General features: G+C 42.1%; 1 pseudogene; it reads left to right on the forward strand.

Moving 5' to 3' along the window:
* The window catches only part of LOC118851141, a 74908-nt pseudogene extending 62197 nt beyond the window's left edge, over nucleotides 1–12711 (forward strand).
* Nucleotides 12712–13157: the final 446 nt, after the last annotated feature.

A 13157-nucleotide genomic window follows, 5' to 3' on the forward strand; every position in this document is an offset into this window, starting at 1 on the left:
CTATTATTGTCTCTCAGATGTTTGGTTACTTGGCGGCATTTGACTACCTTCACGAAGCAGAAAGTACTAATTTCCATTACACTAAACCATTAGATAAAGTTTTCTCAGATGTCAGGGCACTGCTGCTTTATTTTTCACATCATCTTGGTTACAACAGAAACCTTAATGATGACTGAGAAGAATCAAAGTCATCATTATTGTTCCTCAAAGGCCAGCATCGCATGTAATTTCGTGAAAGCTATTTTCTCCACTAATATGGCTAGTACAGATATGAGACAGGCTTATAATACTCTTACAAGAGTTGCTTCATGGACTGACTGGACTTTGCTGCCATTTTAAATGTGGAAATACTAGGAATACCAGGAATATCTCCATCTTCAGACTCTGGGAGTTTTCACTGGCTGTCCCCCATGCCTAGAACTCTCTCTTTTCATTTTTGTTTTCTGGCTTCCCTGGTGTATTAGGAGGGCAGAGTTTATAATCTCAAAGAGGATCATATACATGTCTGAAAGGTTCGGAACCGCCGGATATAAGAAACTCTCAAAGTAGAAGGCAGAAGAATCAAAACATATATTTAGGCTCCACAGTAACCAACCCATGAACCAGCATCCCCATTTTGACATATTAATGAAAAGTTTCCAGGCCCAATAAGTATGCCTTGAAAGAGTAACCAGGAGGCTACAGAGAGGCATGATTGCATAAAGCAAAATCATGCTTCCCCCCTATGGTAAAAAGATTACCCACTGGCCTGAAGTCTTTGTTCAGCTTCCTCCCGTAGGTCAGCTCTGCTACCGGCAGCTCCTGCTTCAGCTTCGGCTTCGGCTTCGGCTGTGGCTATAGCTGTAGCTGTGGCTGTGGCTGTGGCTATAGCAGCCTCTGGCTCCAACAGGAGCTGCTTTTAACCACCCGGCTTCTGCGGGGGGGGGGGGGGGGGGGGGGGGGGGGGGGGGGGGGGGGGGGGGGGGGGGGGGGCGCGGGGGGGGGGGGGGGGGGGGGGGAGCACAGGTTCTTTCCATCAGCTTAAGCAAGGTGAAGGGGTTGACCGGGAAAGCACAGGTTCTTTCCATCAGCTTAAGCAAGGGAAGCAAGGTGAAGGGGCCGACAAGCTTACTCCAGTCCAACATACAAACAGCATTCAGTTCAGGGGAAAAAAGCCAAACTAGTCAAGGGCACTTGTTGACTAAATGCTAAGGAGCCCATTTTTGGTTGCCAACACACCTGGCTTCCTTAAATCTAAACTAAAATCCTTCCTTTTATAAGGCATTCTTCTACTCATTGGCTTTTTGGACCTCTTTTGTCATTTAGGTTAGTCTATTTTTAAGGTGTTTTCTTCAGCCTTTTTGGGGGTCTCCTTTAGCAAGCTATTGACTTGTTTTTCATGATTTTCTTGCATCACTCTCATTTCTGTGCCCAATTTTCTCTTTACTTCTCTTACTTGATTTTCAAAATCATTTCTGAGCTCTTCCATGGCCTGAGACCAATTTATATTTTTCTTGGAGGCTTTGGATGTAGGATCTTTGGTTTTATTGTCTTCTTCTGGTTATGTGTTTTGATCTTCTTTGTCACCAAAGTAAAATTCTATAGTTTGATCTTTTTTCTGCTGTTTGCTCATTTTCCCAGCCAATTACTTGACTTTTTAGCTCTTTCTTAAGGTAGGATTCTGCTTCCAGAGTGGAGAGTGCAGTGTCCCAAGCTTCAGGGGTTTTGTGCAGCTGTTTTCAGAGATATTTCTAGGGACCTGTAAATTTTCAGTTCTTCCAAGGTGGTATGTGCAAAGGAGAGGTGTTTACCTCTCTCCTGGTCTGTGCTCTGGTCTATGAGTGACCAGAGCACTCTTTTCTGTCTTGGAACTGTGAGGAGGATTCCCTCTCTACCACTGCCACAAGCTCTGCCACACCAGTGCTCCTCCTTGCCCCAGGACTGACACCAAGAACTATGACCCAGTTCCAAGCAGGGCAAAGCAAGAGAATCCTGCCTCAGCTCCAGCAAAGAGAACCCTGCAATCCCTGATCAGCCACTGGGTCTCCCCACCATCTGTGGGCAGAGAGCTCCAGAAGCAGCCACTATCCTGGGACTAGGGCTGGGGCCAGAACATGCTCTTCCCCCCCCCCCCCGCCAGGCCCCACAGACCCTTCCCACTGACCTTCCAAGTTGTCTCTGGCATTTGTGAGTTGTGAAGTCTGGAAACCACCACAGCTGCTAACGATTCAGTCCCCCAAGGCCTGATTTGGATTTGCTGGGGCCTAGTCTGCGCTGCCACAGCCCACATGGACTCTCCCAGGCTGGAGCAATGGACCTTTCCAGTCGACTTTCTAGGTTGTCTTGGGTCCAGAAATTTGTTTCACTCTGTCGTTTTGTGGGTTCCGCTGCTCTAGAACTTGTTTAGGGCCATTTTTACAGGTATTTGGAGGGGTTTGAGGGAGAACTCAAGGAAGTCTCTACTTTCACTCTGCCATCGTGGCTCTGCCCCCTAAAATTCTACCTTTTTCAAGAAAACTTTTCTGATCCCTCTTAATTTGAGTGCTTCCCCTATGAAGTTACATCCAATTTATCTTGTATATGTGTTGTTTGGAGATAGTTGTTTAGATGTTGTCCCCCATTAAACTATGAGCCTCTTGAGAGTAGACTTTGCCTTTCTTTGCATCCCTAACCTTTAGCAAAGCCCCTGACTCATAAATGCTTCTTTACTTGTTGAACAAAATCCTTATCCCCTTGGCTTGGATCTTGTAATGAATTAAATTTATCCACGTGACAGACACAAAACTTGATACGTCCCCACAAAGCAACTATGAGTAATCAGATCCACCTAGTTCTGTGGAATAATTGTGGTAGAGCTCCCAAAAAATGAATTTTCAGGAATAGGATCACCATTGGCATAAAGAATTTCTACCCAAAGATAGAAGTCAGTCTCTGATGGAGAACCAAACTTCAATGACCAGGAAATATGGTTCAAAAAATAAGTTAAGCCTATAGATACTACGCCCCAAGAGAGTCTTTGTTTTAAATGCAACCTGAGGCAAAAAAAAATTGCTTCTGGAAATGAGGTCTATTTTTGCCAAGGCTCTGAAAAGAACAGACAGATTATTTCTTAAAGAGAATCATTAGGAAACACATCCTCCATCACCAAAAACTAGTTGGTAGTCTGGTGTCTGCTTTCTAAAAGAACTGGTGAAAATCCTATAGGTTTTAAACTGAAAAACATATGGCAGCAGCAACTCATAAAGAGATATTGCCCTAGCTAAGGACTACAACTGGTGCCAGAAGCTACAAGCAGGTATCCAGTAGGGCTGTCTTTGCCTGGAAACAGCCAGCCATCAACCACAGGACCAACGGAACAGCTTCAGGTGAAGATTGTCCATCTAGCAGAAACTAGCAAAACTGTCATAGAGTAGCCCAACAACATCACAGGCATGACATTACCCTTCCACATACCTGCCTGTTCTTTCCTGATCCCCTCATCATCTCATCCACTTTCCCTCAACATATACACACAGGTCACCTCACATTTATTTTGTTTTTCATTACACACTTACGTAACCCTGCTTCTGTCTGTTCTAGGTTGGTATTGCAAAGGGATGGCCCCATGCTTTGTCCTATTGATGTGGAAGGAAATGTGACTCCTGATTGGCTGGGAAAATGCTGAGTAAAATGCTCCATACATCTTTAAATCACTTTACTTTGTTTCCACGAAATTTCAGAGGGACATCAGAGACAGACATGGGGGGGAGAACAATCTCACCCAGAGGAAGTCTGCTCTCAGTGGTCACTGGAATTGAAAGCTCAGGAGGCCAAGGGTCATGATTGTATTCATATCCATGGCTTCAGTCTTCGTCTCAAAAATGCCTCTGGAGGTTCCAGCATGGAGCATAGGTTTGTTCCTCCGTAAACTGCCCAGGATTAGGCAGAAGCACAGTTACTCTTGCAAAAAAAAAAAAATTCCCCAAAATGTAAGCTCTTCAAAGGGAGACACTGTCTGTCTCACTTTTTCTATTTGAATTCCCAAGGCTTTACATAGTATTTAGAACTCAGTAAGCCTTAAGTACTAAATACATGCTTTTTCTTTTATTCATTCATTTGGCACTTCTAAGTACTCACCCGTGTTTCAGGACTTGTTATAGATACCAAGGAAGAATAAGAGGTGGCCTCTGCTGTCACAGAGTTTACAACCTAATTGAGAGACAAGACAAAACATGGAAACAATAACCAATTATAATTCAATGTAAGGGCAAGGTATTTGGGGGGACACAGACAATCCGACCAACTACACCAAATGTAAGTGGGCAAGTTCTATTCTGCCCTGATTATGCCGATTATAGCGGGGTGCAGCCTCCAAGAAACCAAAGGAAGAGAGGGCCATGCCAGTTTGGTTATGAATAGGTTTCGTTAGGGTTAATCAGGGGAACGTATTCACAAGGGGCCAGCCCTGGGTGGCAGCAGGACAAAGTGATATGGATTCTCGCACCAACCCTGGGTCAGGCCAGGTATTATAAAGAAACAGAGCAAAAAAAGGCATAGTACCAGGGATGGGCCAGGGTCACATGCACATTCTCCCATGGGAGAGTTGGAGCTTCTTTTGCTGTTTACATTTACTCAAAGTAAATGACTCCGCGGAGTCATAGGCCATGTTCCCAGGCTCTGGCTCCCACTGTACACTCATATTTACATAATGGTTAATATTTATAAACTATTTTCATATATATTGCTTCATCTATAAGTTTCACAAAAATATTTTAAAGAGGATAGAGTGGGTGTTATTTTATCACTCTTTTATGTATGAGGAAGGGGCAGATAGGTAGTGTGGTGGATAGAGGGCCAGGCCTGGAGTCAGGAAGAATCATCTTCCTGAGTTCTAATCTGGTCTCAGACATTTACTCGTAGTGTAACCTTGGACAAGTCACTTAACCCTGTTTGCCTCAGTTTCCTCATCTATAAAATGAACTGGAGAAGGAAATGACAAACAACTCCAGTATTTTTGCCAAGAAACAAGTAAATGGGGTCACAAAAAATCAGACATGACTGAAACAACTGAACAACAACAAATGGATGCAGAAACTGAGGCTCAGAGAAATTAAATGGGAATAGTCCTGGATTTGGAATCAGTAGATTAAGATTTGAGGTCCAGCTTCAACACTATTAAATGAATAACTGAGCAAGTCACCAGTACTGATCTGTAGGACAGAGATGGTTATATTTGCACTACATATTTCGACTCAATCCAACGCAACAAACATTTACGTCACCAAGCAAAAACAAAACAATCTCTGCCCTCTTGGAGCTAACATACTTCACAGGGTTCTTTCAGAAAAGTGTTTTATAAACCAGAACTCTCTATAGAAATATGAACTATTGCTATATTCACCTACAAGAAGGGTGGCATTGGGGCATCTAGGTGGTGCAGAGAGTAGAGCACCGGCCCTGGAGTGAGGATGACTTGTGTTCAAATCCGGACTCAGACATCTGACACACTTACTGGCTGTGTGACTTTGGACAAGTCACTTAACCCCAATTGCCCTGCCTTTCCACTCCAAAAAAAAATTTTTTATTTAAAAAGAGGTATGGTATTGTGGGTAGAGAACTGACCTTGGAGTAAAAAAGATGTGAGTGCAAGTCCCACCTTTGACACATAATAGCTTTCTAGGCAACTCTCTAAGATGATAAAGTACAGAGAAGGTGCTGGACTGCATTGCTAGAGGGCCTCTCCCCAGCTAGGTGTTCCCTACACTGATTAAATCACAGGTCCATTCTTTTTATTATTGAAGGTCACATGGCTGCTAAAGAGCAGAGCTAACACTAGAATCAGGTCTTTTGACGCCAAACCTATCTTTCCTGTTTCTACCACCTTGCTTCCTTGATATTAAGAGTTTTAGTGATTTACTTAAGGTTACAACTGAGTGCCTCAGTTTCCTCATTTGTGAGAAATGAGCTCGAGAAGGAAATGGCAAACCACTCCAGTATCTCTGCCAAGAAAACCCTAAATGGGGTCATGGAGAATTGGACATGACTGAGAAATGACTGAACAACAATATGTGGGAGAGGTGGGATTTGAACCCAGGTCTTTCAGATTCCAAGATGAGCTCCTGCTTCAACAACTACATTCCATGCAAACTCCCCATCTCTTGTATATAGTCCAAATTTTGCCACCTCCACTGATTCATACACTGTCCTCTTCCTTCTATTTATTTGTGCATTTTAAAACATTATTCTTGAAAGAGGTGCATAAGTTTCACCAGACTGCCAAAGAGATCCATGACACATTAAAGGTCAAGACCCTCTGCTTTAGAAGAACAGTCCTTTCCCTAATACTACTTGATCCTTTATCCATCTTTTTATCCACTTTGTCCACTTATCCCCATTTTACCCACTGAATTCTTACCTTTCCTACAAGACTGTGATTAAATGTAACTTTTCATAAAGACTTTCCTGATCCCCTTTTGTTGGAAATGACCTTTCCTTTCTTGGGCCTGGCATAGAATTGCATGTTTAGTATATATAGTACATATTTTACTTCTCTTACATATTTATGATGTTCTTTTTTTCATGATAATTCTTTCTGCATGTGATGATGAAATAAATATTTGCATGGTAGTGGCTTGTGATCAAATTCTGTAAACCCTGAATCAGGACACATAGATAATCAATTTTGCCTTGTTGCCTCGCCTTCAGAATTTTGTGGACTTTGTGACTAAAAAAAGGAACCAACCAAGTATAATCATCAGATGTCCCACAACAAACTACCTACACCACAGGTACCACATGTTCTCATGGAACGTGGACTTTTTTTTGTAATTGCAACATTTCATCATCCTGTGATTTTTCCATCTTTCATATTTTTGATCTGGCTTATTTATATCTTTACTTTATGCTTATTGACTTGATTTATTCATTTCTATTTGCAAAAATGTAGGAATTTTTAATATTTTTAAAAATTTTTGGACAGAGTATTTGAAGTTAGCACAAACGTAGTGGACACGTGGTCCATTTTTGCCTGTTTCATGGGGGCATCCCCATCCATATATACACATGTGTGTGTGCATACTAGACACAAGCTTCTTGAGAAAGAGAAATCTCTCATGATTTTTGTGCCTTCTCTAGCTAGCAACTAGCAGTGCTCTGAATCACCAGGCATTCATTAAGCACCTACAAAAGAGCCCTATTAGTACTGGAGATATGAACATAATAAAAAAAATAGTAAACTTACATTTTAGGACAGAATTCTTCTTATTAACTAGGAAAGGTTTTTAAGTCAACCACCTCATGACTATCAAGGGCCCAGACAAAAGGTCTGGTAACACCTCAGGTATGGGATAGAGTTTTCAATACCAGGCCACCTGACCCCTTGAGAAACTCAGAAGACATGGTTCCTTATCTCTTCTGCCCAAGGGGGATGATAATTAAATCAACATCTGAGTTGAAGATCTGGGACAAAATTTCAGTGGTTACTGGGAAAGACATTACGGTACACTGGCCTGTACCTTGAGGTCTATCTAGGCCAAGTGTTCTTAAATTGCATCCATTAACATGTTGGGGTTTTTTAAAATATAGTTTTATAATGGTATTCCAATACAATTGGTCTCCCTTACAATTCTACTTATTTGTGCATTTTAAAACATTATTCTGTAAAGAGGTGCATAAATTTCACCAGATTGCCAAAGAGATCCATGACCCCCTAGTTTAGAAGAACAGTCCCTTCTCTAACACTGCTTGATCCTTTATCTGGCTGACATCAGGCCACACTTCTTGAATGCCCATCCTATTTTGCCCTCTTCTGAATCCTTTGCTTTCAATAGTCAATGATAAGGCTTTTAAGATTTTCCAACCTGTGCCCCTGTGGTCTTCAGTTTTGTTGCCTAAGACTTCATATTCATTAGTAATACTCGTTAGGTATCTTCTGGTAGTGTCTACAGAAATCACTACAATTAGTGAGTTGTCTAACTCTTTACTATTCGAGATTATTTCAATCGCTCTCTTATGTTCAGTTTGTCCTGGTCTTGTCCTTCTCCAATCTATACTACACACGGCTACCAAATTTATACTCCTAAAGCACAGGTCTGACTATGACATTTACTTCTTCAAGAATATTGAGTGGCAATTCCCTGTTACCTCAAGGAATTAATATTTAGAGCCCTTCATAATATGGCTTATACCTGTATTTCTAGATTAAGTTACCCCTTCTACATCACAATTTTTCCCATCATGGTTTCAATATATTGCAAATTGGCATAAGAATTGAGTGGGAATTTTTGGGGAGTTTTGCAGAAGCTGCAGACAACATACAAAGGCCAACAGTTTATAAACACAGAAATGCATAAAATATATGTATAGTATTGTATAATATGACCAAATACTTAACCCAAATTTTATAATAAAGTATTGTAAAATACCCCATAAAATAAAAAGAAAAAAATTCAGACTTCTCCAATAGGAAGGGAGGGCCAAAAAATTTTACACACATTTTCCAGATCATGCGGGAACCAATCCCCTAATCCTTGTGATGTAGAAGAGGTAACTATGCTCCTATGTTGGTACTCCATATTCAGACTAAAAAGTCCTAGTTATCATTTCTAACACCAGCATCCCATTTCCCACCTCCATGTCTTTGCATAAATTGTACCTCATGCCTACAATATTCATCCTCCTCACCTTTGCCCCGTGAAACTCCCTTGCATATTAAGCTCAAGTGGCACCTCCTAGGCTTGAAAGACAATGGGTGATCACAAAGAACCCAAATCGGAATTAGAAGTCCTGGCTTAAACTCACAGCTCAATCACTTACTGGTTGTATAAACTTGAAAAACAAATCTAAGCTCTCTTGACCCTCAATTTACCTACCTGTAAAATGGAGATTATACAAACTACTTATACAAACTACTTTACTAGGATGTTGTGAGGAAATTGTCATAAAATCTGGAAAGAGCACCAGCTCTGAAATCAGAGAACATGGGTTCAAATTTCACCTCTACTGCTTGCATGGCCTTGGATGTATCACTTAACTCCCTTAGGACTTAGATTCCTCATTTGCAAAATGAAGACTAGATGATCCCTTCCATCCCCAGATTCATGATCTTATGGCCTTAACACATGATAAAAATAGGAACATTTGTTATTGTAACTGTTTCCTTTTAACTTTTCTACATTTTCCTTGTAACATCTGTGATGAGAAATACAGGTTAAAAGAAGTTCACTCAATAAACTCCCCTCCCAATTTAGGAATAAAATTCACCCTGAATGTTCTAATATTCCTAGCATGCCCTTCACATTGCTATTGGAAATTCTAATACGTCTCCCTCACTCCTCCCCTTTCCCCGCATTCTCTCACAACCATACATTCTGCATATAGCAAATACAGAAACATATCTATATCACTAAGAAAGGATCAATCATTTTTTCCCAGTACAGCTCAGCCATACAATATTTATCACAGGTTGTAGAGAAGAAGGGTGCAGCATGTCCCAGTCCTCCTTGGTTTTGCTTAGTTGTCAGCTGAGCTCAATACAATCTGGAATGTAACAAGGTTGATAAAGTTAGGCCACGGGAAAGAAAAACAGACCTAGTTATTGGTTATCTCCCTCACTATATTAAACACAACTCCCATTAGGCAAAAACCCCTTCCATTTCTTTAAACTTCTCAATACCTTGTAAATCAAATATTTATCAACTGAGAAGCTCTCCTCTAGCTGTCTGATGTTTTAGCTCTGATAAAGTTGGCCACTTGCCAGTTGGTGAGGAAACAAGTGAAAGAGAAATAAGCCACATGAAAAAGCAAACCTGATTTCATTTTCATTTCACAGAACCAAACTGTGAACTACCTCCACCTCCATAGCTTTTTAAAAGTGCCCTCAGGAACGTGGGAAAAGCTAAGTCTGAGGGATGTCAACCAACGAAATCACAGAATGTCCAGATGGAAAAGTATGACAACTCAAATGACTAGTTCAATCAATACCCCCAAAAGAATACCTCTAAAATGTACCAAACAAGTGGTTATCCAGCCTTTGCTTGAAAAAACTTCATTGAGGGCGCGACCTCCTGAGGCAGTGCTTCTCCTTTAGGATACCTCTAGCTCTTTGGAAGTTTTTCAAGCCTCCATCAAGCCTAAATGTGCAACTTATCAATTTCTCCTCAGTGATCTTAGATTGGCCCTCTGTTCTGTAGCTGAACAAGTCCAATCACTCTTCCATGGGGCAGCTGCCCCACCCCTCCCCGCAATGCTTGGACATAACTATCATTTCTCTTTGAAATCATCTCATCTCCAAACTAAACATCTCCAGTTCATTCCCCGAGTACTAAACACTATACTTCTCTCAGTTCAGTCTAAAATTGCATTGGCTTTTTTGGCCGCAATTTCAAACTTCTCACTTAAAGTGAGCTCACAGTCATCTAATATCCCTAGGTTGTTTTTTTTGTTTGTTTGTTTCATCAATAATTTTTCTTTTCAAGGTAGTCATTACCAAGATATCTTTCAATCCCCATATTGAACCCTCCCTTGTAACAAAATATAACACCTAGGGCACCCTCACCTCTAATGTGCATCTCCTAGACATAACTACTGCAGATTCTAGGTATGCCATGTTACAGGGGGTATACTAAAGCCAGCCTGAACTGACTTGTAAGAATCAATTACTAAATTTTCAATGTGAGCATTGAAACCTCAGAAATTGGCAAATACTACAAATCAAGGCTTGATTTGTTGTCCTAATTGTCTAGCCTTAAGAAGATAATGGAGAAAATGTTCCTAAATACAGCTTGAATTTAAAAGTATATTATTTTTGGAGAAGTGATGGTTAAACATTACCAGCACACCAGTAAGTACTTATCCACTCAAAACCTTAGCTCCCAAGACCCAATTAATGTATTTCCCTTTACTAGTCAACCAGAGAACAAAATTAGTTTAAATAAAAAGTATTTGATGAAATTTAGTAAGAAAAGTAGCAATGAAACATTTCCCCATAAATCTGGGGAATGTTCCTCCACCAATGTATGTGTCACCATTGGGAAGAGTAGAGATACAAAGGAAACAGGATGGGAGCATGTGTGGAAGTGAACATATATATATATATATATATATATATATATGTATATATATATATATATATATATGGAATATATATCACAAAGGTATAAATGTATAATAGAGAAGACTTGTGATTGAGGAATATGAGTAGAGGGGCAGTGCATGACTTAGTCATTGTTGGGATGCCTACTTCTTCTGGTGATGTCATCATGCTGCTCCCAGTAGGGCAGCTCCCACTGGTCTCCCACAATGGGCAAACACTGCTGGGAGAGAGTGTGGTCTCTGTTGGACTCATTGCTCTTTCCTCTTCTAACGTAAATAACAATTTTCCTCCCTGTTCTCCCACTCATACTCCTCTCTTAACTTGAATAACAATTTATTTTTGACATCCTTTTCTGAAAAGTGTTCATTTATTTCACCTCTCCTTTATTTCTTTTTCTCTCTATTCTGAAATCTAATCTACTCTCTTTTATTACCTACAGACTTGCACATTCTTCCTTTGTGTTCTCTATATACCTCTAATACAAGGTAATATTTCTAGAAGACAAAAGCTTTATTCTCTCCTTTGTTCTATTCATTTTTAGTATGATGGAAGACCTTGCCCATTCTTCCTTTTACCATCTTTTAAAAAAAGTTTTAGTTTCATTTGTTCCACTGTAAGGGCATAACCCATTTAGACTTTGGTAAGAGTCAAGGTTATATGGGACAGAGATATTAAGACCCAACAGGAATCTAGAAAGTGTAACTCCCAGCCTTTTTGTGGTGTCCATCAAGGCCAGATTGGCTCTCCTGGTCCAGAATGCATCCGGCCCAGCCAGGCACCCCATGAAGAGGAGAGTGCCTGTGGCAGAGCCTAGCTTAGCGGACCCCCACCAGATCTTCCATGCCACCAGCTCGACCCATGGGCCTGGGAGCTATCTGGCCCACCGCACCCCCAGGGGCCTGGGCTATGCTTCTCCCTCACAGCCAGCCTTCTTCGCTGACCCTGTGTCCAATATGGCAGTGGCCTATGGGAGCAGCCTGGCTGCCCACGGCAAGGAGCTGGTGGATAGGAATATTGACCACTTCATTCCTGTCACCAAGCTTAAGTATTGCTTTGCTGTGGACACTGTATATGTAGGGAAAAAACTGGCGCTCTAGGTGTCTCCCTACCTGCACCAGGATTGGGAGGTCCAGTACCAGCAGGACATGCCTGCGGCCCCAAGGTTAGACATCAATGCCTCAGATCTCTACATTCCAGCTATGGCCTTCATCATATACATCCTGGCTGCTGGCCTAGCGCTGGGGACTCAGGACAGGTTCTCCCTGGACCTCCTGGGTCTGCAGGTTAGCTCAGCCCTGGCCTGGCTCACAATGGAGGTACTGGCCATTCTGCTGAGCCTCTGCCTTGTCACTGTCAACAAAGACCTCACCACCATCAACCTGCTGGCCTTCTCGGGGTACAAGTATGTAGGGATGATTGGTGGGATCGTAACCAGCCTGCTTTCAGGGAGGACTGGCTACTACCTGGTGCTTAGCTGGTGTTGTGTGGCCATCTTCATTGTCATGATCCAGATCCTTCGACTGAAATTCCTATCTGAAGTGGCAGCTGAAGGCATCCTGGTCAGAGGGGCCTGGAACCAGCTGCGCATGTACCTGACCACTGCCATCGCGGCTGCCCAGCCCCTTTTCACGTGCTGGCTCACTTTTCACCTGGTCAGGTGAGGCGCCCTGGAGGTTGCTCAGGTCGGGAGTGGGGATTGGAGAGAATCAGGCCACTGACCTCTGCAAATGAGAGAAGCAGGAAGTGGAGCCCCATGGAGGGGGAGTTTGGGAGTCCATTGCTCTGGACTGAGCTGCCAAGCTGCTCTCCCTCTCCCTACAAAGTCCCTGCCCTACCTTCTCCACAAAGATACATCTCCTCCTTGTCTGTTGTGCCAGAGCTGAGTCCCAAACCCCCTGCCCTGGGAAAGAGCCCTTCCCCCCTCCCCATCTCCCCTTCCTCCTCCCCCAATCTGCATCCTCTAAAGGGCTTAGAGATCTCTTAACCGCACTGCATGCTCCAAGCTGAGGCTGAGGCCCATGGGTATCTGTTATAAGGGGAAATAAACCTTCTAGGGGTGCTGGAAAAAAAATTAAGTGTAACTCCCAGTGTAATTCTACATAAATAA

The sequence above is a fragment of the Trichosurus vulpecula genome, chromosome 5 (assembly GCF_011100635.1).
Source record: "Trichosurus vulpecula isolate mTriVul1 chromosome 5, mTriVul1.pri, whole genome shotgun sequence".
Classification (NCBI taxonomy): Eukaryota; Metazoa; Chordata; class Mammalia; order Diprotodontia; family Phalangeridae; genus Trichosurus; species Trichosurus vulpecula.